The sequence below is a fragment of the Parasteatoda tepidariorum genome, chromosome 9, assembly GCF_982258835.1.
Source record: "Parasteatoda tepidariorum strain Cologne lab strain chromosome 9, Ptep-v5.0, whole genome shotgun sequence".
Classification (NCBI taxonomy): Eukaryota; Metazoa; Arthropoda; class Arachnida; order Araneae; family Theridiidae; genus Parasteatoda; species Parasteatoda tepidariorum.
Genome location: NC_141763.1, coordinates 13,691,643 through 13,718,886, shown reverse-complemented (window position 1 = coordinate 13,718,886; position 27,244 = coordinate 13,691,643). Strand labels below are relative to the sequence as shown.

The following is a 27,244-nucleotide window of genomic DNA, read 5'->3' as shown; positions in this document are numbered from 1 at the left end:
AACGAACATTTGCGTTACATGGCGAGGAAAATCATGAAAACCTCCGACTGCTAGTTTAACGGCAAGGGAACTCAAACCCATGATCCGTTTGCCACTGCGGGTATTTTACGTCAGCACTGTGTTCCGTGCGAGCCGGATGCTTAATTCGTATCGACCAGTCATCGCTGGGATTTGAACCCCGGTGTCGTCATTAAAAGGTGAGCGCTCTATCCCCTGAGCCACCACGGCTCAAATAAATAAGCTTGTTATCATGTTTTCCAAATCTATTTTTCATATTTAAATAAATAAATTGATTTTTCTATTTTGCAATATCATGCCATACCAACTCCGCCCCCGGCTTGTAACTACTAACATAGCTGATTTAAAATACCCCAAGTAGTAGACAGGATCATGAATTAGAATCAAATTGCTGTCAGACTAACCATTGGAAGTTTTCATGGGTTTCCTCTCCATCTAAGGCAAATGCGGATCATTTTCTCCAAAAAATCCTTTGCAAAGGCTAGTTTGGTGGGTAGGTAGGTACTTTTATTAACGTCGCACTAAAGCTGCACAATGGGCTATTGGCGACGGTCTGGGAACCATCCCTAAGGATGATCCGATGAAATCACAATTATGATCCTCTGCAGAGGGGATGGCTCCCATGCTTTTGGTAGCCCAACGACCTGCGCGCGAAGTAGGGTAATTTACTGTAGAAGAGTTTAATGAGGACAGATGCCGTGCACCCTCGGTTTCCACGCAGGCTGATCAAAGTGGTCACCCACCCACACACCGACCGCAGCCAGTGATGCTTGACTACGGTGTTTCACTGGGAACCGCATCTTTACTGTTAGTCCACTGTGGGACTCGAAGGCTAGTTAGACCCAATGATCGATTAAGAACTCCAGGTGGTTCTTGTTTTCTGGGTCGGGCTCAAAATGCGCAGTTGAAGTCGTAAACTCAAGAATGGGTCGGCTGTTCAACGCAGTTATAAAATAAAGTATAAATTAAACCTACGACATATCCATTTAAAAAAAAAAACTAGCAATAACTGATGTAATAAGATTTTTAAATCTTCAGTGAGCTTTCTAACACACAGAAAGAAAAACAGTTCGAAATTTATACGCTACTAAGAAGATCACAAGTTAAATCATTTAATTTTAAATTTATTATTTAAAGAAAAGTTTTTTTTTAAAGAGAACAATATAATAATAGGAAAATAAAATAAACAATGGAAAAACTCAGTAGCCGTGTAACATGAGAACGTACGGTTTTTAAAAGAGATAAGAAAACAAAAAACGACCTTTTATCCTGTTTTGAGAGTTGTCCCTCAAACTGGACATTTGATCCAATTTTCTTTTATAAGCCACCCTCAAAATTCTGATGTATAGACAAAAAACAACTGTATCAGAAAAACAGACACGTGATTCGATTACTTATAGTTTCACAATAGGAGAGCTGCTCACCGCCCATCTTCTATGAAGATGGGTGGCCATCTTTGCCCCATTTCTAAGACATTTAGGTTCAACTTATTCTTATTAGTCTCATCATTTCATTTTAACAAGTAATATAACTAAAAGCAGATTTATTTAACATAAGCGTAGTAAATTGCAATTCTGTTATAGATGTTTATGATGCGTAATTAATTTCAGCAAAATGAACTCCTAGAAATAAAAAAAAAATGCCATATACTAAAAAGCATATGTAATGGAGATATGACACTAATTTGTATAGGAGAAAATTCAAAAACTCACCGTACTGTTTTTGACGCCAATGATGCTTTATTAGTTGGTACTCTAACTGAAATATAAAAAAAACTGTGTACTAAATATCAGAATTAATGAAAACAAAAACTTATTCGTTTAAAATAAAAGCAAAAAATTGCCATACTATTATTGAAGCCAATGATGCTCAATTAATTTTGGGTATATGTACCAATTAAAATAAAACTATAAGCTGTGCACTGAAAGGCAAAACTAATAAGGAAATGGTTCTAATTTGTTTAAGTAAAATGTAAAAAAAAAAAAAAAAATGATGCTAAAAATTGACGCCAATGATGTTTTCTTAGTATTGCTAATAAATATTCTAATTGAAATGAAAAACAATCTATCTACTGGAAAACAAATACAATGAAGAAATTTAATTTGTTCCAAGAGAAGCATAAAAAACCGCCATAATATTATTCAAGCCAATGGTGTTTGATTAATTTTGGTTACAGGCGTTTTTGGTATTATAGTAACTAGTGCGATCAATACCAACTATACAAATGTACCAAACATACAAATTCGTATATTTGGTACCTTTTAAAATGAACGTGAAATATCCTCAGTGGTTGACGGATCATGGGTTAGAGTCCCCTTGTCGTCAGGCTAACCGTGGGAGGTTCTCCTGATCTTTCTCTCCATGTGATGCGAATTCGGGTAAGTTCCATCAAAAAGTCCTCCACGAAGGCAAATTCTCCCAATACTTGATCCAGGAGTTCCCTTGTCTTCTGGGTTGTGTTCAAAATGACAAGGCTACGTAGTTGAACCTAAGTAGTCGTAAATCCAAGAATTGGGCCTGCTGTTCAACAACGGCGATAAAATTAAATAAAATATAGATAATGTGAAAAAAGGTGTTTTACGGGCCTTCAATGGCGATAAGCACAAGAAAAAAAATTTCTATTGTGAATTTTAACTAGCAGGGGTTAACCTCGAGGAATAACATCATTTCAAAAGAATAAAAATAATCGTTATTTTAATTGAATGAACTACTAAATATTACTAAAGTCACGAGCAAGAACAAAGAAAGTTTTTCTGTTTTATAAATTAGATTGTCTTTCAGTTTTGTGAGCGATTATGCAGAGTTGTTCATTACTGATTTGTTGTTACTTGGTTTTTCCCCCCACCTCGGACAGAGAACGGGTATTCAGCTAGTAAAGAAATAAAACTTTTAAAAAAAAAACACGGATTAACTCATTTACATATACGTACCCTTTACTGTTAATTCTATTATTATAAATGGAAAATTACTGGTCACTCTTAAAGCAAAATTTTTACTTATTTCTGTTTGCTTTTTTAATTTACAAAATATAGCTTAACTCAACTGGTTTTATCCAACTAGCTTTTCCGAATACAATATATCTAATAATTGATACGTTTTTAAACGTCAGATAAAGAAAGAAAATGGTGGTTTTATTAAGGAGGAACAAATATTCGTATGTACTGCAAAGAAAAAATAAATAAATAAAAGTATAGTTAAATATTTAAAAAGGTTATCCATTGGCAAAATGGTTGTTGTCTATTTTTTTTAATTTCTTGTGTTTAAATTCTACGGTGTAAATAAACATGGTGGCTAAAAATACTCTCATAAACGCCGCAACATTTCAAATCATGCCTTTCAAAAATTGCATCTATTGATGTTTGAATTTCTGATTCTTAATTAAGCCAAAAAAAAAAAAAAATATCGTTCAAATTATGAAATTCTCTTATTCACAACTCAAGAAGTATTTATGGAAGTATTTATTTACAACTCAAGAAGTATTTATTCACAACTCAAGAAGTATTTATGGAAGTATTTATTCACAACTCAAGAAGTATTTATTCACAACTCAAGAAGTATTTATGGAAGTATTTATTCACTACTCAAGTATTTATTCGCAACTCAAGAAGTATTTATGGAAGTATTTATTTCCAATTCAAGAAGTATAATCTCTCTGGTCCCATATCTCAAAAATAAACTCACCCACTTAATGCATAAAAAAATTAAAAGTGAAAAAAAGAATTCTATAAAAATTATCAAACAGCACGATCACCATAGCAACGCATGCAATAACGGCGCATGCTTGATGTTTACTATTACTGTTAAACACAGTTGAAAAGTGTGATGACGTCCAAATAAGGGGCGCACGCCATCAAACCCAAAACAACACCCATTTTGCCAATGGGTAATAAATAATTGTAAGTATGAAAAGGAAAATAAATAAATAAAAATATAATAAATAAAAATACATTTAAAAATTAAAATGAAAATAAATAAATGAAATAAAATAAAGACAATTTGTGGACGTGAAATAATTAAACCTTAATATGTATAAATAGAAAAGTGTTGCGACTGCGAAAATCTAATGTTGAGAAGAAAAAAAAGCAATCCAAATTTTGACCAAATATGGAGTATTTCTGTGGTTGCTTGGGAGGATGTAGCGGTCATTTCAACGTCATCTCACGTCTCTTTCACAGCAAAGATCACGTCTTATTCCGCAAAGGGTTTCCTCCCTTGTGGAGAAAATGGGGAAAAAATAGGATATTGGTTGAAGAAAGCACACCTTCCTTGGCAGCATCATATGTTCAAATAAATGGTGTTTTGTTCTGGACAATGCGAAGACAAATAGAAAAACTCCATTTTTGGCATTCATCTCCCACTCCTCCTACGATATGTTCCTAATGCAGGGGTGGAGAGGGAAAACGGATATTGTTCCTTAACTTTGGAATATCATTGTATATTTACTGCCCCTGGCCAAATTATTAAACGCACTATAAGATTCTATTTAAAATAATAATTATCACGTGAAACTATACAGCTGTATTGCTTTTACGCGGCTTGCACTTCTTTACGTTCCTGTATTGATGGGTTAACATTGTAATGCAATACGTTAAAAATAAATACAAATAGGAAGTATTTAAGTATATAAAAAATCTCCTGAATGAAAACCCATTGCACGTATGTTTAAATATAAAAGTATTGCCTATAAACTCCTGCAAAACATGTCATTATTAAAAAACTACAATGCGTCTAATAATTTGATCTAATCATTATAATATACTAATAAAGTGGTAGTTAATCAAATATGATTCTTGGTTTATCAAATTCAATTTAGTAGATTTTTATCCACCACTATTTCTAAATAATTCTTATTCTTATATAATTCACCACTTTATAGTACTTACCTCATGCTATGCCTTTTAAAAAGCAAGCAAAAATAGTCGAATATTTGCAAAATTTACTTTGTAGTTATTTACCGTCTTTTTAATTAGTTTGGGGTGACCGGAGCAGTTGGCATCTCTGTAGTTTTCATTCATTAAATTTCACAAATTAATTTGAGTTTCATATGGGGAGGGGGGGAATTGTAATTATTTAATAAAAAGTAATTAAAATAACATTTTTCTTTGTTGTCCCAAGTAGGAATTGACTTGTATTACTTGTTTCATTCTCTGAAAGATTTTCACATTGCTGTCATTAAATTTATTTTGAATCTAACAAACTAAAGGAGTTATTTGTTGTATTGCAAGTTCATGTTTTCACGAAAATTGTTTTTCTTCTGCGCAAAAGAGAGGGGTAGTCGAAGAGAGAATCTTTTCCAATCTTATCGACTCCAGTCAATATTTGTTCGCGCGTGGCAGAAACATGTCCGGACAGGATTCTTTTCTTATGCAGACGATAGAGAAATATGACTTTCAAGAATAAAGGTTGACTACATTATACAGATCGATATTTAATTTCTGAATGAAACGGGAACTTTTGAGATTCATCATTTTATGCCCCACTCTGTCACTTATTGAAATGTCGAACATTTTTCTCGCTTATTATTCGGATTTTCTTCGAAGCGAGGGTAATATGAAATATCAGTCAATAGCTTCCTTTTAACTCTCTGCATAACGCGTAACACACGGTATAATAAGACAAAATTACAATGTTATAATAATTTTCTAGTTTTTACTGGATTTAAGTATGTGTTACTGTTTAACCCTAGATTGCCCAAGGAAGTTATTTTGACTTTTTTTTAAACTGCTTTTTCATTTGAAAAAATTTGTGCAAATAATACTGCATAATTTTTTAATAAATTTTTAGTAATTTTTTTACTATTTACTAATAACTTGTTATATAACTGTAAATAATATAAAACTTATTAAAAATAATTCAAAAATTTTTTTTACTCATCATTTTTTCACAATGCAGTCATTTTGACTGCTTTTGAGCAATACAGGTATATACTAAGTTTTAGTCTTTATAGCGTTAAAAGTAGAAATCAGAACTAAACTGAAAACTTAAGAGTAGAAAAAATTATGAATTAATTAAGAGAGTAGAATTAAAGTCGAATTAAGAGTCGAACATTTTTTTCACTTTTTATTCGGAATTTCTTCGAAGCGAGGATAATTGGAAATTTCAGTCAGTGGCTCCATTTTAATTCTTTGCATAACGCGTAGCACACGGTATAATAAGACGAAATAACTCCATTATAATACTTCTTTAGCTTTTAATGGACTGTTTAAGAGTAAAAATCAGAACTAAACTGAAAACTTATGAGTAGAAAAAAATTATGAATTAAGTAAGAATTAAGAGAGTAGAATTAATGTCGAACTAAGAGTCGAAAATTTTTTCACTTTTTATTCAGAATTTCTTAGAAGCTAGGATAATTGGAAATTTCAATCAATAACTTCATTTTAATTCTCTGTTTAACGCGTAACACACGGTAAAATAAGACAAAATTACTCCATTATAATACTTCTCTAGTTTTTAATGAACAGTTTAAGAGTAAAAATCAGAACTAAACTGAAAACTTAAAGAGTCGAATAGCTTAAGAGCAGATTTAATGGGGAGATCAGTTAGTGTCAAAACATTCATTTACCTAAACAATAAGAAACTACTCATACATTACGTGACTACTACTCATACATTTCATGAATAATCAACACATTACGTACTAGAAACTCGTTAAATTAAAAATAAGATCTTTACTGTATAAATGATCGTTACGAAATAAAACAATTGAAAATATTATTTTTAAATGTATGGTTTTGCTTGAAAAAGAAAGAAAGAAAATTTTGAATGTAATTTATGAGGATATAGTAGATATAGTCTCAGTTAATTTACTAAGAATTACGTGTGTAGTGTGACTACCGCTCCAATTACTAAAAACCAATCCACTCATAAGACATGTTAACTCATTTCTACCTCGGGGTAGTTTTATATAGAAGAAAGTTGACATTGTCGATAACTAATACCCCACATGAGTGACCTCCGGACGTGATTCAACCACATCCTCAGAAACGCCTACTTCGACGAAAGGTCCCTATTAAACAGTAACTTGCTATTTACGACTGTGACATTGCCGTCCTCGAGCCGTTGCTGATCAGTCTCAATCACACACACTGAAACCTGTCCACACTCTACTGTTAGTAGCAACACAGGAGCTACCACGCGCACAACCGTGATCTTGATACAGCTGCCATGGTGAGCTCTTAAAATCTGATGATCTTAATACAGCTCTCCCGGCTCCTCACGACAACCGCAATGCATCTACTAAGTGTCATGGCATCCGTTCATCAAATTCTAGCATCTATTAAATTCTGGTGGGGGAGTACTATAGCGTGTGTACCGCTGCATTTATTAAATACCAATTCACTAATAAGACATGTTAACTCGGGAAACTTTTATACAGGAGAAAATTGACGTTGTCGATAAATCCTTCCTCGCATGTTAAAGTTTATCTTAGAATGAGTTGCAAGGTTTCCCGATAATTTTTTTTAAAGAGAATCGGTGAAAATTTAGTAATTTTGAATAATAGCACCTAATAAACCACAGAATTTTCGTTTGCTTTCTGCTAAATCTTCCTTTTTATCTTGTGGTTCCTCTATCCTAATTGGTAAAACCACTTCGCACGTGTTTGTTTGTCTCTTCTATCGTTTGATATCTAAGCACCAAGAAAGGTTTCTGTTTTTCGAACCAAATCTGTAGTATTTTATTCTATTTTATAACCGTCGTTGAACAGCGGGCTCAATTTTGGTTTTATGACTACTAATGTTCCATTCCTTAGCCTTGCAATTCTGAACTCAATCCAGAACACAAGGGAACCGCTGGATCAAGTATTATTGGGAGAAATTTGCGTTTGTGGAGGACTTTTTGAAGGAACTAACCCGCATTTGCATTACATGGAGAGGAAAACCTCACACGGTTAGTCTGATGGCAAGGGGACTCTCACCCATGATCCGTCTACCACTAAGGATATTTTACGTCAGCACTAGGGTCGGTGCGAGCTGGATGCGGAGTTCGTATCTACCTATCATCGCTGCGATTTGAAAGCGGTTCACCTCATTGGAAGGAGAACGCTCTATCCCCTGAGCCATCACGGCTCAAATCTATAGTAGGTCCTTCTTTGTACTATTGTTTTGCTTTGTTCTATACCTTTTGAATTCGGGAGTTTGTTTGATATTGATTTTTCGTCGCAAACGTGTTCTATTTTTAAATAGAAATGGATTTAATAAGAAATGGATTCAATATGACGATTGCAAATGTTCAGAGCAATGCTTGGAAAAAAACACATCACCAAAACTCTCCAAAAACGTGATTTACGAAAAGAAGCTGATGTGTAAGTTCGGTGACCGAGTGCAGATGTGATCCACTATTCCATGAAAGCTTATGAAATGATTTCGGTTGTAGCTGGTAAACTGGTATCTACTGAGCAAGAAGAAACACATTAAAAAAATTGCCTAGATGGGTCGACAAATTCCCTTCTATCTGATTGCATGAATGCATTACACCCCACATAGTACAAATGGCTACCAAAACTTCAGAAATTAGAATTGTAAACTTTTTTAACCTTTATACTCCCCAGACCTACCCCTTACCATTTCTTCCTTGATTTGGAAAACATTTTAATCAGGTAATTCTGGCAATGTTTTAAAATTGTTCTTTCAGACATTCGTTGGCTATGGTCTCTCCCCCTTGGGTTTTATACCACCGACCTTAGAAATCAAATGAGAAAATTGCGAATACAATAAGGAAGATGAATAAAATAGTATCTTATATTTGTATGTTACATCCAAATTCGTCTTTACCAGAATACCGATTTGAGTTTCTCTGCACATGTACCACCTTCGGTTGAAGTGCTTGTCTTGGACTGGATGAAACAAGTCACTTAGCCATATAAATAGGATTCCAAGTCAAAAGGTCCAATATTTTCACGTATATATTCCACTAAGTGTTGCAGCTAGTCTAGCTTTTAACAAAACACTCTTCAAGTTTATAGTAGAGGCATAATTGCGTGGGTTGAGTTGGCGTATCTTCTTTTAAAAGCAGCTCAGCACCTCCTTTGCTTTACAAGTAGTATATACGCCAACAATTAATATTCAATTTTAACCTATTCTTGCATCGCGTTGCCTGCAGCAAATCACTGGTCAGTCCATTGTCCTATTCTGTTGCCATCTTTCGTGATCAAGCCTTTTCTTCTGGGTGTCCTCTTTTTTTTATATAGTATATATACTGGCGTAGTCACGTGCGCGCCTTTCAAGACAATGCTATTCCCTGGATGCCCCGTGTAGGGGGTGGGACAGGGTGAAGCCTTGCTGTGCTATCTTCTTTTAAAAGAATCTTTTTCTAACATGTTTAGTTCTCAGTCACTTTTTTCTAACTCATTATCACAAAATGGTTGATATCAGGAAAAAGTAGAGACTGACCTTTTACACTTGATTGACAAAGTAACTAAATACGTACGCTTAATTCGTACAATAATTCGTACGCTGATCCGAGCTACTTTATTAAAAACTACGAGCTTATGTGGGTTATGCGGGGGGAAAAGATATAAACTAACCATTTTTCCGACTTCGCATTAAGTCTTGCCTTAGAAATCATTATTTAGAACTACTTGTCAGTTTAAAATAAGACTCCTTCGGCTCTTCGAAGAGCTTAGTTTACGAATAATTTCCTCTGCCACTCACTGTGTCTGTGACTGGAGTCAAATAAGGGAGAACCCTCCCACACCCTTCACCCCAAAACCGATCCCTGTCTGCGGCAGAAACGAATACTGGAAAGGTTCCCGCCATCGGCATAAGCGGCGACCCAATTTAAATAATAATGATTCGCGTGCACCTCTTCTGAAATGTATAAGGATCTGCAGATTCTGACATTCCTAACAGAGATCTCTAAGCTAAGCCGACACGCGAAGAATCTAAATACCTTCTCCCTCCCGTGTGTTCTTTTTAGTGGAATAATTATGTCCCTCGCCGAAATGCTTCGAATTATTCCACGGAAGGAGATAGATTTGTTGCGCATAGATCTGTATGTACTTTGAAATGCTTAATAAATCTCTGTTCGAAATTCCGAAATGTATATCAAACATGTCTAAAGAGATGAATGTTTGAATATATTATTCTGGCTTTTCTCATTAAAAAAACTAGTTTTCTTATACAGTTCGTGGCCAAATTAATTAGACGCACTTTAAGATTTTATGTAAAATCTTAACTATCAGTTGATGCTATACGAAATTATTATTTCTACACTTGTTTACGTTAGCATTGTAATGCAAGACGTTAAAAATAAATACAAATAGGAAGTATATAAAAAATCTCCTGAATCAGAACCCAGTACATGTATGTTTAAATATAAAAGTATTGCCTATAAACTCGTGCAAAACATGTCATTATTAAAAAACTACAGTGCGTCTAATAATTTGATCTAATTATTATAATATACTAATATAATACCTGATATAATAAATATTCTATATTTATATTATATATCGTCTAATTTATCCAAGCGTCAAACTTATATTATATATCGTGTCTAATTAAACCAACTGATACACGAAAGTAAACAATGGGTTTCTATTCAGATTTTTTACTTACTTCCTATTTGTATTTATTTCTAACGTATTGCATTACAATGTTAACCCATTGATACACGGACGTAAACAAGTGCAAACAGGTTTCAGTCGCGTAAAAGCAATAAAGCTGTATAGTATCACCTGATAATTAAGATTTTACATAGAATCTTATAATGCGTCTAAGGGGGACAGTATGTGTTTGAGGTCCTTGTTTCCTTTGGGGGTATATCAACTTATAATTTGTAAAATGTGCTTTGACAGCATATGGGCCGGGATAGCCTGGTCGGTAGGACACTGGGCCCATATCCAGGAGTTCGCGGGTTCGATCCCTGTCGGCCGAAGACTCAACGTGTAGTAAATGGTGACTGATGCTCATTAAATCTGTCGAGTCGCAATGTCTTCCATGTTACCAATACAAATCAAAACCTTTGGAGGTACTGATCCAGGAGTTCCCTTGTCTTCTGGATTGGTTCAAAATGACAGCGCTACGGAGTTGAACATTAATAGTCGTAAACCCAAAAATTGGGTCGGCTGTTCAACGACGGATGTAAAATATAAAATATTAGCAGCATATATAGCAAAGCTGAATCGAAAAAAAATGGAGTAAAAAGGCGTCATAAAAAAATCGATTTATAGTAATATTCGAGTTATAGCGAATTGACTGCATTTATTTTTAACGTATTGCATTACAATGTTAACCAAATAATACACGAACGTAAACAAGTGCAAACCGGTTTCAGTCGTGTAAAAACAATAAAGCTGTAAAATAATACATTACAATTAAGATTTTACACGGAATCTTCAGTGCGTTTAATAATTTGGCCATGGACTGTATAACAAAAAATAACTACATTTTTCTTTTATAATTTCCATTTTTGGAATGTGTGAAACAAATGCAGAAGAAAACGATTTTAAATGCCAAATATCACATGACATCAGTCCAGTTGAAAGGAAGAAAAATAAACTTGTACTTTTTTTTTTCTCCAGCGGAAAAAGAAACATACATCCCCAATGGAAGCTTTAAAAATCTCAGAATCGTTTTCATGTCATTTGTTGCCATTTTTGGGAGACCTTCCAGTAATCACGCTTTTATCGCACTTTCCTAACGGCTGTAACGGAAAAAGAAACTACTTCCTCAGGTACTCCCGGTCTTTTATGGTATCAAAGAGACATTCTTCTCCATTCCAAGAGATTTAAATAGACAGTTTTCAAGAGAAGAGAGAGATCGTCTGCATCCTAGACAAAATATGACGAATTGAAAAATGCGTCGCCGGAAAAATGCGTTCGAAATACGTGCTTAACAGTCAATTTTATTTTTGTTTCATATTAATGTGTTAAAAGAAAGAAAATAATTTTTTTACAACTGATTTAGTCGGTATTCGAACTGCGTTTACTTTATTTTATAAACAGCGTTGAACAACCAACTTATATTTAGGTTTACGACTATCAATGCTCAATTCTTGTAATTTTGAACCCAAACCAGAAGACAAGGGAATTTCTGGATCAAGCATTGCGACAAAGATAGCCTTCGTTGAGGACTTTTTTTTACACGAAATGGCTCACACTTGCGTTGCATGGAGAGAAAAACCTCCCATGGTAAGCCCGATGGTGAGGGGATTCTAACTCATGATCCGTCTCCCACTGATGATGTTTTACTGTGGTCGGGGCGAACTGGACACCTCTTTGGGCGGCAAACGCCCAACCACCGCCACTTGATTTACGCTTATCTTATCTTCTAACCATACAACGGAACCAAGTTTGAGTTCACGACTAGCCATGTTCGACTCCGTAGCTTTGTAGTTTTGAACCCAATCCAGAAGACAAGTGAACTCTTGGGTCAAGTATTTATAGAAATGTACCTTCTTGGTGGACTTTTTGATGGAAGTTACCTGCATTTGAGTTACATGGAGTGTGAACTAATAGTAGGAATTGGAAAAAAAAGGGGGAGTGATATCAGAGAACTATAAAGGTATAAATTGGGTGACGTGGACCACACGTGATACCACGTCATGTTCTTCATTGAATTTATCTGACATAGAGAATATAAAATAATTAAATAGATAAATGTGCACCATAAACTATTTTTTGTTCAAATAGAGCTATACGCTAGAAATGATCACCGATGTTATTTTCAAAATATGTGAAAAACTGAATCGCTTATAGTAAAATTTGAAACAACTAGTGGGCTGCTCCCCCTGCTCGCTGACGCTTGCCAACCCCCGAAAATTGCTACGCAATCTTATATGGTTTGCTTCGCAAACCAAGATCGCTTCGCTCGCTACTTACTTACGTGCATTGCAAATGTACAAAATTCTAAGAATTCAAAACAATCATTCAAATTCATATAACAACTTTTTAGTTACTACTGAGTCATTAAAATAAATTTGAATTCAAATAAATGACACGTAATTCGTTAAACCTATTAGAAATGTGCTATAGTATAAAATCTTAAGATGAAATTTCTAAAACTGATATCTCTTTAAAAAGGTTAAAATTTTGGCTATAATTAAGTCTATTAAAAATTGAAATAAGTGAATTGCAATGGAAAAACCTGCATAAACAAAGCATTATGTTTTTAAAAAATAATAGCTATGAACAATTCACAACTTCGTTAAAAACATAAGTATATAATCTAACTGCTCCATCACAGACCGTAAACATCCACTGTTATTATCCATGCGTCTGTCAGTAGCTTCGCTGGAATCGAAAATATACAATTGCCCATATCCAGCTTTGTTACTATCATTTGCATACAGCGGAGAAACCATGTGATAAATCTGACCGTGAATGCGGAAACAATATGGTCCACTCCCAGAAGGTGACTTTATCAGCATTCCAAATGATGCAAAAGCAAGAGCAGCATTATATTCACGGATATGATCCCTATAGTTTTTGGCCTCGACGGAATTGTCACAGAATAAATGCTTTAGCAAATCAGGAGTGATAGTTAAATCTTCCAACTTGATTTTTCCATCATGGCAGCATTTGTTATATTTCCCAAAGGAATTTTTTTCTTCTGCCCAGAAGTGAGTAACACAAAAACTACAAATTTCGGTAATGGAACCGATGTTGTGTTCGACAACATCAACAGTTAAATCTTGAATGACAGCACGTCGTCTACGCATTCTTTCACCACTACGTCTTTCATAGCTGTCATCAATGCTCTCTTCCAATCTTCGAGCACACTTCTTTTGATTATACTTCAAAAGCGTAACAGCACGACTGAGACTCATTTTTCAATGAATAACTAATAACAATAATAAAACAAATAAATTCGTGATATAAATCAAAAATCGTCAAATAAATTCGTAATATATAAATTCGTGAAAAAAAGCGCTTTCGACAAAATACTAAAATAGAGATCTAACGACAAAGACTACTCACTTCTGCCTAGCTTAATAGTATGAGATTGCCGCAACTAATGCTCTCTGGTTATTTCAGTTTCCGTTTTTAAAAGCGCTATATGTTGAGCCACCTCAGCTAGATTTGGCATGGGACATTTTTAGCGCCAATCATTGGTCGATTTTCTAGCTTTGCTATTCTGGGAGTTGTAATGAGGCATTTTTTTGTCGCCGTGAAAGAGAAATATATATATATATATATATATATATATATATATATATATATATATATATATATATATATATATATATATATATATATATATATATATATATATATATATATATATATATATATATATATATATATATATATATATATGACTAACGCTTAACCCATCAGAAAATTCCATTTCGTTTTTCGCTCATCCCCATTTAATGAATGAATTAATGTTTGGAAAAAAACTGTATTAACATCAAGCATCATCTACTACAAGATTAAAAAAATGTGGACAAATAAAAAGTATTTTATTAACGATTAAAAATTTGAGCAAGATATAAGGAAAGTGTGAATTAATGGTAGGAATTGAATAATTAAAGGAAGGCCTGAAATTAAAAGTTTTGGTTTGTGTCAAATATTAAAGACTAAAAGTTTACCCCCACCCCCCTCTAAAGGGAGGTGAAAAAGGTGGAAATATAAATATTATTACGTAGACATGTAATAAATAGTTTCCGACTTACTGTTTTTCGCTGAATTGAATGCACCAAAATCATGTCGATGAGATTAATAGTTTAAATAAACGAAATTACAATTCTTTTCTTAACGTACTCAAGAATCACAAAGCAGTTTAAAAAACCTTCGCTTTGATGTTTAATGTGCTATTCTCTAAAACTCAAGGAAAAAGGTATAAGTGAATAAATTCGAACGGAGTAAGTCATCATTTTATAAATTTTATTAACTTAACTAGAGGGGCTAAACTCCCCTGTTCGCCGGCTCACGATGGTTGCTTCTTAATATTTCTTGTTTTTTAGCAGAAAACAGTTTTTCTGCTAAACTTTAAACTATTCACTTAACATCTATATACTAAAAGGAATTCCGACTTCGCGTACAGGTCGTCGGGCTACCGAAGCGGGGGTGCCATCCAGTGTTGCCAGATTGGGCTACAAGTAGCGGATTGGGCTACTTTTAAAAGTCCCCGCTACTGAAAATTGAATTTGGGCTACTCGCTACTTTTTGGGCTACTTATTATTTTTCGAACGCTACAAATCTTAAATATGCGCTACTTTTTTTCCTTGCAGAAATATATATATATATATTTTAATTTTTTCCCTTCCCATTATAAAATTATTTTGAAAGTTTGCAGTTTCTGTACCTTTTTTAAAAAAGACATTTTTGTTGTTGTTGAAAAAGATTTTTTGCCTTTTATTTTCAAATGCACACAGATGTAGGCCCATGAATTTGAACTTTTCTGAATTTCTTGTTGGAGATTGGGTCCTTGTTAGGTCTTTTTTTTAATTTCCTCGAAACGCAAGTTAATTTCATTAAATAAAATTAGCTAGTGAGAACATTTCTATTTGTGAGTAATTAAGGTTCTTGAGGTTGGGGAACGAAGCGAGCTGAGGTCGAAACCTCTTAGAAAAATATTTTCTCACAGAATGTCCCATTATTCTTATGCAGCTCAAAGACCGCACCAACATTAAAATATCGAGGACAGTTCCGACGGATTTTTACATATAAAAAAGCTTGAAAAAACGCGCTATACAATATTATTATATTTTTTGTGTTTTCTGGGAAACGGCGCTGTTTTACAGAATATAGCCAAATAAATTAGAACACTCAAAACATGGCAAACTTTACACTTTATTTATGCTGTGATATTAATTTTGTTACATTTATTTTATTATATATATATATATATATATATATATATATATATATATATATATATATATATATATATATATATATATATATATATATATATAGTATATATATATATATATATATATATATATATTATATAGTATATATATATATATATATATATATATATATATATATATATATATATATATATATATATATATATATATATATATATATATATATATATACATTTGGGCTGCAAAATGTTCGAATCCGCTTCTTTTGGAGCTCCCATTCGCTACTTTTTAATCTTAACTTCTGGCAACACTGGTGCCATCCCCTCTGCAGAGGATCAAAACTGTGATGGCATGTCTTCGGATCATCCTCAGAGATGTTTCCCAGACCGTCGCCAATAACCCATTGTGCAGCTCTAGTGCGACGTGAATTAACTACAACAACTACAACAAAAAAGATTCTGCTTTGCTTACACTTGTGCATCCATTACTCACGTCCAAATATTATTATCTATTAGTATTATAAACATCTAGATCTATTGGTGAACACAAGTAGTTTTTCTAAGTAATCATCTTTTAAGACGTTCACGCCGGGAAAAGTGAAAATACTGGTACGGGAAAAGAGAAAGTACTGGTAGAAGAACTATTTCAATATTAGATAATATTCGGGAAGAGTTAATCTATTCTCAACAATAACAATTCACTGTAAGGAAATTTATCACGGCGAAGAAGCAATTCAATATAAAAATTGCATCCGTTAAAAACAATTGGTATTTACGGATTTTTATTATTCCCGAAAAAAAACTAAAAAATGAAATTTATTGTTACCAGTTTTTACTTCGGTGCGCTGCCAAGATGAGACAATCTAGCGTGACCCACCGGTGGGTCACGCTAGATTGTCTCATCTTGACCCACCGGCGTGAACGTGTTAATGTAACATTTATATTTTTCTAACATTACTTTGTTCAGACAAATCTTAAGAGTTTACAACCGTAACTCAATATTTCTGCTTACCTAATGGGCGGATATATTAAATACTATTTTTGCTTGCATCTCATTCAGCATGAAACAGTTCTTAATCATTTAACAGGTCTCTTTAACTGTAATTCATAACAGCATATTAATGTTATTTGCACAAAAATAATAATCATAAAACGGCTAATAAAATTAGATCAACTTTCGAAATAAATTTATCTGAAAATGTAGAGCAGAATTACAGTATTAAAATAATAATAATAATAAAAGCAACGATTCTCTTAGTTTTAAACTCTTGAATTAAAAACTGGATCCTACCACGTGATTTTCCTGCCAATAAAAATCCAGACAACAATGAAAAACTGCGACACAATCATTAGATTTATCATATATAGTATGATTCAACTAAAACTTCACAATGTAAACTAATGTAAGTCAATCTATATTGATCAACAAAATTTAATCTAATAAAGTTATTAGTTTAGTGAATAGTGATCAATAACAATTTTTTTTCATTGAAACCGAATTGAATAACTTTGATTTCCATATACTTTTCAGCATAATCCTTCACCAAATTGAAATCTGATTGACTTCGGGTATGTTTACTGATAAAACTCAACACGAATACATGGAAAAATACTTTAAAACCTTTTCGCAGTCCCAAATCCCCAAACTATTTATTCGTCAGAATTCTTCCGCCACCCCCTGAGGTGTGGAAGAAAACCTAATAAGGTTTTCGGTGCATGCATCGCTGTAGATATTTAAATACTTTTTCTTCCAGTCGAACGTTTGAAAAAAAATCAATTTGTGTATGACGTGCAAAAAAAATTCGAATATATATATCTATACATGATTGAATGTCGTAGAAGCCCCTCTGCACAAATATTTACCCTCGTGATAGCGTTCTAGAATAAACATGAATTTCATATTTTTCTTTTACGTGATTGAGTGAGAAATGCTTATTAATTTCACACTTAAAACGTCTTAAACAAGTTTGTGTTTATTTGAAACTAATATTAGTAAATCCTTATGTCTTTTTAAAAGAAAAATAATGCAGAATAATAAAATAAAAATTAGTTTTTTTCACTTTTAAAAAGAAAATAACTATTTTTGTTAAACCTAAAACGAATAATGTAGGGTGCATCACTTTTGAAAGACGTGGCGGAAAAGCTTGGTGATTGGTAGTGTTATCTAGTATATAGCACATGTTAACACGTTTCGATCTGGGGGTACCTTTTCACTTATGTAGGTTGACATGGTCGATAACTTTTCCCACAATACTGATGTGAACACGCCTACCTCGACAGACACTCCCACTTCGATTTGAACACTCCTACTTCCATGGATGGTCCACAATGAAAGTTGACCTGCCACTTGTGACTGCGACATTTATCACCTCCTGCACTGCTTTTACTCAGTCTCAGTGACCACGACCATGAACTTAATACATCTCTCACGATCATCATTCCAAAATACGGTGATCTTAATACAGCTCTCTCAGCTTTTCAGAAAAACAGCTATGAATCAACTAGTGGTATCGGTTTATCGAATTCTGTCACAGCTATAATTCTGGTGGGGGAGTACTGTAGTGCTGCTAGCACTCGATTCTTTGTTGGTATACCTTTTCATGGATGAAGGCTGCCATTGTCGATAACAAGATGTAATTCGATAACTTCTCACCCCACAGTGATATTAGAAAAATACAATAGGGGAGAGTGGGGTCAATTGTAACAGGGTACGATTGTAACAGAGCAAAAATTTCGAGTGTCGGGTTCTAGATTTGGTTCCTAGGTGGCGCACAAGGTGTATTTAATAAATCTACATGTACACCCCTGATGGCAACCATTTTTATGTTCTTTTGAAAGAGTTACATCACAAAAGATATTTTCAAGCCACGCAAGTACTTTTTTTGGTATCAGAATATTATATTGTAACAAAGTAATTTTGTTTAAACAAATAAAAATTATTAACCGAATATGTAAGTGGACACCTTAATTAACATTTTAATAAAAAAAGATTAGTTTTGCTAATTAACTAGCATTGTTTTTAACAAATGAAGCTGAAATGGTGTCTTGGGGACAATTGTAACAATAAGTAAAGGGACGATTGTAACAGCTGAAAATAAATAATCTTATGTTTACAAACCATTACTTAACTCTTTAAGAACCACCAATAGTTTCCTATATCATTTATATTATGTTGCATGTGCATTATTTCATTTGTCACCTTTCACAGCATAAATTAAAATTTTCAATCCCTTAAAGTTAAAATTTTAACCCTTTAGACCTCTGCTCATTATTATTTTTATTCCTAAATTATCATTACTATTTTGATCAATAAAAAAATATATCACAACTATGATAATATGTATAATTAACTATGTTTTAGTTGAATTTATAAACTGTTACAATTGACCCCGTAAGTGGGGACAATTGTAACAAGTGCACGACTGTCAAAAATTGTTAATAACTAATACAATAATATTTGAAATCAGGTATTTATTTTTTTTCTAGTAGAGGAGAGTCTACTTTACTCGTCTGTCAATTAATACTAATAATATATTGGATTTTTTGTCAGTTAAAAATAGTTAAGTAAGAAATGTTACAATTGACCCCATTCTCCCCTACAGACTCGATAAATCTTTTCACAAGGACTATTCATTAGGAATGGTATATACCGGAAAATGACGAATCCGGGTCAACTTAAAATGTCAAATAGAGATTTGAAAATTAACAAATTTAAAATAAGTATTAAAAACTTTTACTGAAAAATTATTTACGATGCAAAAGAAGGGTGAATAAATTCATTCAAAATACGAGGGATGTTTTTTTAATTAAGGGACGTTTGAAAATAAAAACCAAACGAAGGAAATTTTGAAACAGCAAATTTATTTTCAGATTCTACATGCGTTTGCCTTTTTTTTCCAGCATAGTTGCCAAGTTTGTTTAAGCACTTATCATACCTTACGACCAGATTTAGAATAGCCTCTTCATATAAAATTGCCACCTGCTCCGTTAACCAGGAGGTCGAGGCCGTTTTCAAGCATTCGTCATAGTTGTAGCACAGTTTCACGTATCGTCATGTTGATTTCTGCCAAACTGATGTATGAAGTATCGGAAAAGATGAAAATCACTCAGCGCGAGGTCAGGGCTGTAGGGAGGGATGGTCCAAAACTTCCCATCCAAAAGAGTCCAATAAAACTTGGATCGGAAAGAGTCATTGTCATAGAGTAGCAAAATTCCTTGTCAAGGAATTTCGCTACCTCACAAATCTGCCAGTGAATGTATGCAGCACGACCGTATCTAGGTGATTTGTTAAATTTGAACATTTTAAACACGCAGAACTGACCGTAACATAGCTGTAACTGTTCCCAAAAAATTCCGAGGCATGACGCAAGCACTCGTTGCGACGTTATGTCACCTATTAGTATACACAACAAAGCGGCCCTTACATAAAAAAAACCTTGTATTTGGTGATTTTGATGTTTTTTTTCTCTTCAGCGCTAACAATAAATTTTGGACAATTGTCACGGATTGCTGTTCATTTTCTGAAAGTTCGTGTTAATACAAAAAGTTCCCCAATGTCTTAAAAGCTTCCCCCATATAGAAAAATAACGTTTACTTTCTCTCAGCAAAAACCTTTTAATGTAAACCTAAAAAGGTTTGTTATGAGGTTTACGTGTAAACCTTCAAACCTTAAAACGAGATCTGTGACGATCTGCACATTACTACGCACATTACTCTAATCCAAAACCTTGGAAAACAACTTTATATATAAAAACCTTAAATCGAGGTTGACTGAAGGTTTTCAAGAATGAAAAAATCCTTTCATAAAGTTAGTCTCAAGGTGAAAATAATCTTAAATCTAGGTAATTATAAGGATTGTATGCTCAGCTGAAATCAACCTTGTCTTGACATTTTAATGAACAATGCAATTTAATCCTATCGCTAGTGTGACGTCATTATGGCCATTTTACCTCAGTGACAATACCTTTTTAAAAAAAACTTTAAAAAATAATTTTTAATCCTTTTAGGATGAAAGGTTTGAAACTGCAATATTTTTGCTTTATCGAAAAAAGGTTTTTAGTCCAAACATTTTCGTGACAATACGAAGAAAATTTCGACACAAGGGTGCCGTAAGGTTACATGCTTTCTGGGCCAGGCCTCTCGCAAATATTTGTTCCGATTGGTGTTCATAGGCATCACTATGCATTTCTTCTGCTACTGCAACCATTTTTTGAACTTTCAATACCACACAATTCATTAACTGATGCATGAACACCTAACCTACTTTTTTACTACCACTTTTGTTTTTTCTAAACTACAACTAACCCCCCTTTTTTATCGTTATCATCAGTATTTACTGTCTTCTCCCAAAACAAATTAACTTCATCATTTTTGTTAAATATTGGTAGAATTTCTGAACGATAAACGCGGGAATCTGCTGGTTTTGAAAACTATCTAAACGGGTATTATTAATATCTAATATATATAATTCTCTTACATGGCTCCCAAATTTTGGCTGTATTTCTTTTCCACCTGTGGCAACGTTTGCTTTGTTTTGTTTACGTTACTATTTCTCTTACACGGCGAATCGACCCATGATTGCCGCTAAAAATGTCACATGCCAAATCTAGCTGAGGTGGCTCAACGTATAGCGCTTTTAAAAACGGAAACAGAAATAACCAGAGAGCATCATCTGCGTCAATCTCATACTATTACGCTAGGCAGAAGTGAGTAGTCTTTGTCGATAGATCTCTATTTTAGTATTTTGTCGAAAGTGCTTTTTTTCACGAATCTATATGTTACGAATTTATTTGACGATTTTTGATTTATATCACGAATTATACTATAGCACATTTCTAATAGGTTTAACGAATTACATGTCATTTATTTGAATTCAAATTTATTCTAATGACTTAGTATTTACTAAAAAGATGTAATTTTTTAAAAAAAAAAACAAGTTGTTATATGGATTTGAATGATTCTTTTGAATTCTTAGAATTTTGTGCATTTGCAATTTACCTAAGTTAGTAACGAGCGAAGCGAGCGCGGTTTGCGAAGCAAACCATATAAGATTGAATAGCAATTTTCGGGGGTTGGCGAGCGTTAGCGAGCAGGGGGCGCAGCCCACTAGTTATAAGAATAGCATTTGTGCGAAACCATTAAAACAATACGATTCATACAGAAACGGTGGATTTAACTGTTTAACCATTTTCTCAATTTTAGTCTCAGTAAAAAAAAAATGTTTTAAAATTATTTTTCTGTTTGCTTTTTAGTTCTGTGGTCTGTTATATTTTTTATGTTGAAAGTAATCGAAATTTTTAATTGGCGATAAAATTCTGCATGCGGATAAAGTTTGGCGATCATTTGCTTTGAAAAACACCAAAGCTTGCGTTTTAACCCAGCAAGAAGCTCTAGTAAAACTGTCATACTAATTGGTGGAAAAAAGTTCCAAAGACGATAATCTTTATTTGGCCTTTCGTAACTTGCTTTGTTATCTCTACGGTATTGTTAAGAGACTCCTGCAGCAATTTAAGGACTCTAGTTAGTCTTGAATTTGATGAAACTTCGAATACAAGATCCCACAATCAAAGAGAAGAAAGCACTCTATTAAATAATAAAATAAAGAAACCAGTAAAATAAACGAACTCAGTATTCAACCGATTTTTATTTTGTGACAAACACATATTCAAGGAATAATGAATATATTAGCTTGAACTCTAATTCAAATTTGCTCTAAAAGCATACTGAAAGAAAATGCAACAAATTTTAATTCACGAGCTGCCATTTTAACCCCAAATTAAAAGTCGAATCCCTCGTTTAACAAAAAAATATATTTTCTTGAAGTAACAATTAATTAGAGCTATTTCCGACGTATTTGTATTATTTTTAAAAGATTTTTATTAAAAGGGGATTAAAAATTATTTGCTATAAAAGATAGTATTAGATTTGCATTAAAAGATTCGTATAATTTCATTTATATTATTCATGAACTAAAGTTTTTTAAAGATCTTCATTTTTATTTTTGTAAAGAATTATTTCAAAAATTAACACTGAGAAAAAAAAAGTCCCTTCTTACCCAAAAAGAATTTTAAAAATATTCCTCCTCACAATTTTATTCACCAAATTTTCGATTTTATCGCATTTGGCGAGGTGGCGAATACTTAGCCCTGATTATCTCAAATACTACGCTGTTCAGCCTCCTCCCAAAATTGCTAACAAAATTCCTAACATTCGTTAACTCACCTCTTTACATTACCAATTAGTGAAAAACAACATTTCCGTTAAGAGAATCTTTGCAGAGAATCATCTCACAATCTTAAATTTCAAAGGTAAAAAAAGTTAGTTTCCAAATTTCCGAATTATCAATTTTAGTTTTCGGAGGATGCTGGTCTGGATTAAATTACTAATTATTTGATATTCGAAAGATTTTTATCCTTTTTGAACGTTCGTTTTATTGCTATCATAAAATCGCTCATTATATAATTTGCTCAATTTAAATAACTGCGTTAAAACTATTTACATTCTACTAAAAAACAAAGTCTCTAAATAGATTTGATTTAAATACTAATATCCTATTTTCAACAAATTGTTTTAATTTGTACCCCCTTTTGGAAGCTAGAATTAATTTGCATGTTTAACAAACATGTTGCCCGTAAAGAAGATTCTGCTTGATTTATTATTCAGAAAAATGCTCATTTCAACTTTTAAATAAATTTTAGAAAAACACAAGAAAAATGTATTGTGCTATAGCCATTTTCTAATTAAAAATAATTTTTTATCTACAATCATGTAGACGCTGTTCTCTTTTTGAATACAATAAACATTGTTTTTCAATAATTTCAATAATTTTCATTGTTGTCAACAATAAATACATACCCGAGTTATTTAGGGATAATCAGAGAAACGGTTCATTAAGCTAAATAATTTTCGTTATTATAACATCACGAAAATAAAATGAAATTGTTATTAAAAACTAGAAAGATATGGGGCCCCTTCCAACAATATTTTTTAAGTATACCTTACCGACTATCTAGTTACTTCAGTCTTTCTGGTGTTCACAATAAAATATTTTAAAAACAAAATGCTTACTTTTTCCCATTCATCGGTGAACAATACAGTTCTTCCTTCGTTGCTAGAACTAGTGGATAGAACATCGCAATTGTCAGTCTTTTAGTATATTCATTGCTCAACATTTCATCTTTAATGGCAGAATTTTATACTAAATATTCACCACAGCAGTCAATTCTCTTTATTTGTGCTACGTCTAGATTTCTTTGAAAAATCCATTTTGATGCAAGAATTACTTTGTTGCATTACTGCTTACTATCTACACATAACTGGCGAAGTAAGCAAAGAAAATACTATATAAAATACATCCACAAAAACAATCAGTGATCAATGAAAGATATTTTGGGATACACCTACGCCAATTCATTTCAATATCGATTTTCTTTTTGAAAACGATTTGAGGTTTCATGCAGTCCTTTTACAAAGGCCGGTAGGGCAAGTGGGTAGCAGGTTCGAATCTCACTAAAACCCTGCCCTATTCGTGTGCTGCTCATCCCGAATCTGTCCTATCGGTTCTACAATTTGACAAGAATTGCAAGTAATTTTTTTTATATATTTCTTTGTAATTAAGAAATAATTTTTTGTAATAAAATTAATTACTACAATATCGGGCAATATGAACCGTGATGGATCGGGGGATAAAGCGCTCGCCTTCCAATGAGTTGAACTGGGTTCGAATTCCAGCCGCTGGTCGATACGTATTCCGCATCCAGCTTTCACCGACCACAGTGCTGACTTAAAATATCCTCAGTGGTAGACGGATCATGGATCAGACTCCCCTTGAGGTCAAGCTTTCGTGGTCTTCCTCTCCATGCAGCTCAATTGCGGCTTAGATCCATCAAAAAGTTCACCATTAAGGCAAATTTCTCTCAATACTTGAACCAGGATTTCCCTTGTCTTCTGGATTGGGTTGGTTACGGAGTTGAGCATTAGTAGTCGTAAACCCAAAAATTGGATCAGCTGTTCAATGACGGTTATATTAAAAAAAATATCCCACAATGGACTGATAGTAAGACACGGTTCCCAATGGATTCCCAAAGTCAAGTATCACTGGCTGCGGTAAGTGAGCGGATTGCTGACGATTTTGATCAGCCTGTGAAGCGACCGAAGGCGCTCGGTATCGGTCCTCGTTGCAACTATTCCTTCGTAAATTTGGGAATTATCTCTTTTGCAGAGGATGAAACTTTTGAAGGCATGCCTTCAGATCATATTTATGAATGCTTCCCAGACTATCGCTAATAGCCTATTATGCGATTCAAGTGTGTATTGAACAAAAGAAATATATCAAGCTTTGAGGTATGGGTAAAAAAGATAAATAGATAGGAAAATTAGTTGGTTCAGAACATATGTCAATGGAACTTATGCTACATTGGGGAATATGTAGGTGTTATTTTGATGTCAAACATTATAGCGCTGTTTTCATTAATTTGATTCTTGTAACAAGTATTTCTGAAATCATTTGCTTCTCCAAATATGTATTTTTATGAATGAAACGTGAGTACAGTGGTTTATCTCTAGCCGAACGTTATTGGGTACAAATTACACCCTGTGTACCTTTTTGCTGCCCTTCATTCATTTGTGCTATCTGTTCTTCTATTTGACATGGGTTTTTAAGTGAAATATTGTATGGAGCAGAAGAGGCGTGAATAAATAAATAAAATGAAATTTAATTATTTTTATTTATCTTTATTATGGCACATACGTATGAAGGCGTGTGCGCTTACTACAAAGTATAACAAAGTACGGCTTTTAAGCTTTTTTCGCGTTGATGTTGTTGTTGTCAATTTACGTCGCACCAAATGGGCTATTGGTGACGGTCTGGGAAACATCCCGGAGGATGATCCGAAGACATGCCATCACAATTTTGATCCTCTGCAGAGGGGATGGCGCCTCCGCTTCGGTAGCCCGACGACCTGCACGCAAAGTCGAGCACTTTACGGTAGCACAGTTTAACGAGGACCAATACCGCACACACTCGGTCCCTACGCAGACTGAACCAGGTGGTCACCCACCCGCACACTGACCGTAGCCAGTAATGCTTGACTTCGGTGATCTGCTGGGAACCGTGCCTTAACGATCAGTCCACTGTGAGACTTTTTTCGCGTTGAAGAAAGGTAGATACTTTATTCACGTCGCATTAAAGCTGCACTATCGGGTATTGGAGAAGGTCTGGGAAACATCCGTAAGGATGATCCGAAGACATGTCATCGCAATTTTGATCCCCTGCTTGGGTAGCCCTACTACCTGAGTGCGAGGTCGAGCACTCTACTGTAAAACAGTTTAACGAAGACCGATACTGCTCACCCTCTGTCCCAAAGTAGGCTGATCCAAGTGGTCACCCACCCGCTTACTGAAAGCAGTCAGTGATGCTTGACTTCGGTGTTCTACTGGGAACCATGTTTCTACGATGAATCCACTGCGGGATTTAGCGTTGAAGAACAAATGGAAGCAAGTTATAGAAGGAGAAAACAAAAATACATCAAATTTTACTATGGACCCTCCCTCTCCACACTACAAAGCGTTTGTCGGAATGGTGAGGTGGGTACTTTACTAACGTCTGCCTAGAGCTATTGGCGACGGTCTAAGAAACATCCCTGAGGATGACCCGAAGACACGCCATCACTATTTTGATCCTCTGCAGAGGTAATGGCACCCCCGCTTTGGTAGCCCGACGACCTGCACACGAAGTCGAGCACTTTACGGTAGAATAGTTTAGCGAGGACCGATATCGCACACCCTCATACTAACCGCTACCAGTGATGCTTGACTTCGGTGTTCTACTAGGAACTGTGTCTTTACAATCAGTTCATTGCGGTACAGTGCAATTCCTGACTTTCACACCAGCGCCACCAGATGGCCGAGCTGTTAGCGTGCCTGATGACGAAGTCCATGGATGTTTCTCTCTGTGTGCTGTCCTCTGTTGTGTGTGATGTGTGAATGTGACTCACCCTATAAACAGATATCTCTGGCAGTTGGTGTGGATAATGTAGCTCGCCTCCGTGACTCTGGTCACAATGTGCTCACCAGACACCCTCAAAATGAGCAGCATTTTTTTACACCTTCCATAGTGAAGACCGATAAGTTCGGTGCCTGCCGTTTTTAAAAAAGGAACTTTCAGACCAGTGACATTTGAAAATCGAGGAGAGGCTGAGAATTTCGGGTTGTTTTATGAAAAAGAGCTTATTTCGGTCCAGTCTACATCCTTTAAAATTGACCAAATATTTATTTCATAACATCCTGATTATGAATCATTTAATTTAGGTTTCTTTTTCCTTTATTATAAAATAGCTGACGAAAAAAAAGAAATGCGGTTATGGTTGCAAAGAGAGTCTCAGAGCGTGTTTTGAAGGAAGAGACAAAATAGGAATTCTTTCCAGGAAAAGTCATAGTATAGGGAAAGAAAGAGGGAAAAAGGGAGGGAA

At 34.1% G+C, this 27,244-nt stretch overlaps 1 long non-coding RNA gene across 1 annotated transcript; it reads right to left on the bottom strand.

Moving 5' to 3' along the window:
* Nucleotides 1-1,180: 1,180 nt before the first annotated feature.
* On the bottom strand, nucleotides 1,181-24,153 carry LOC139426780 (uncharacterized). Its single transcript, XR_015428850.1, has 3 exons — nucleotides 23,844-24,153; nucleotides 1,731-1,776; nucleotides 1,181-1,640 (listed from the first exon to the last, which is right to left on the bottom strand). It is a non-coding gene; the product is annotated as an uncharacterized LOC139426780 (long non-coding RNA).
* Nucleotides 24,154-27,244: the final 3,091 nt, after the last annotated feature.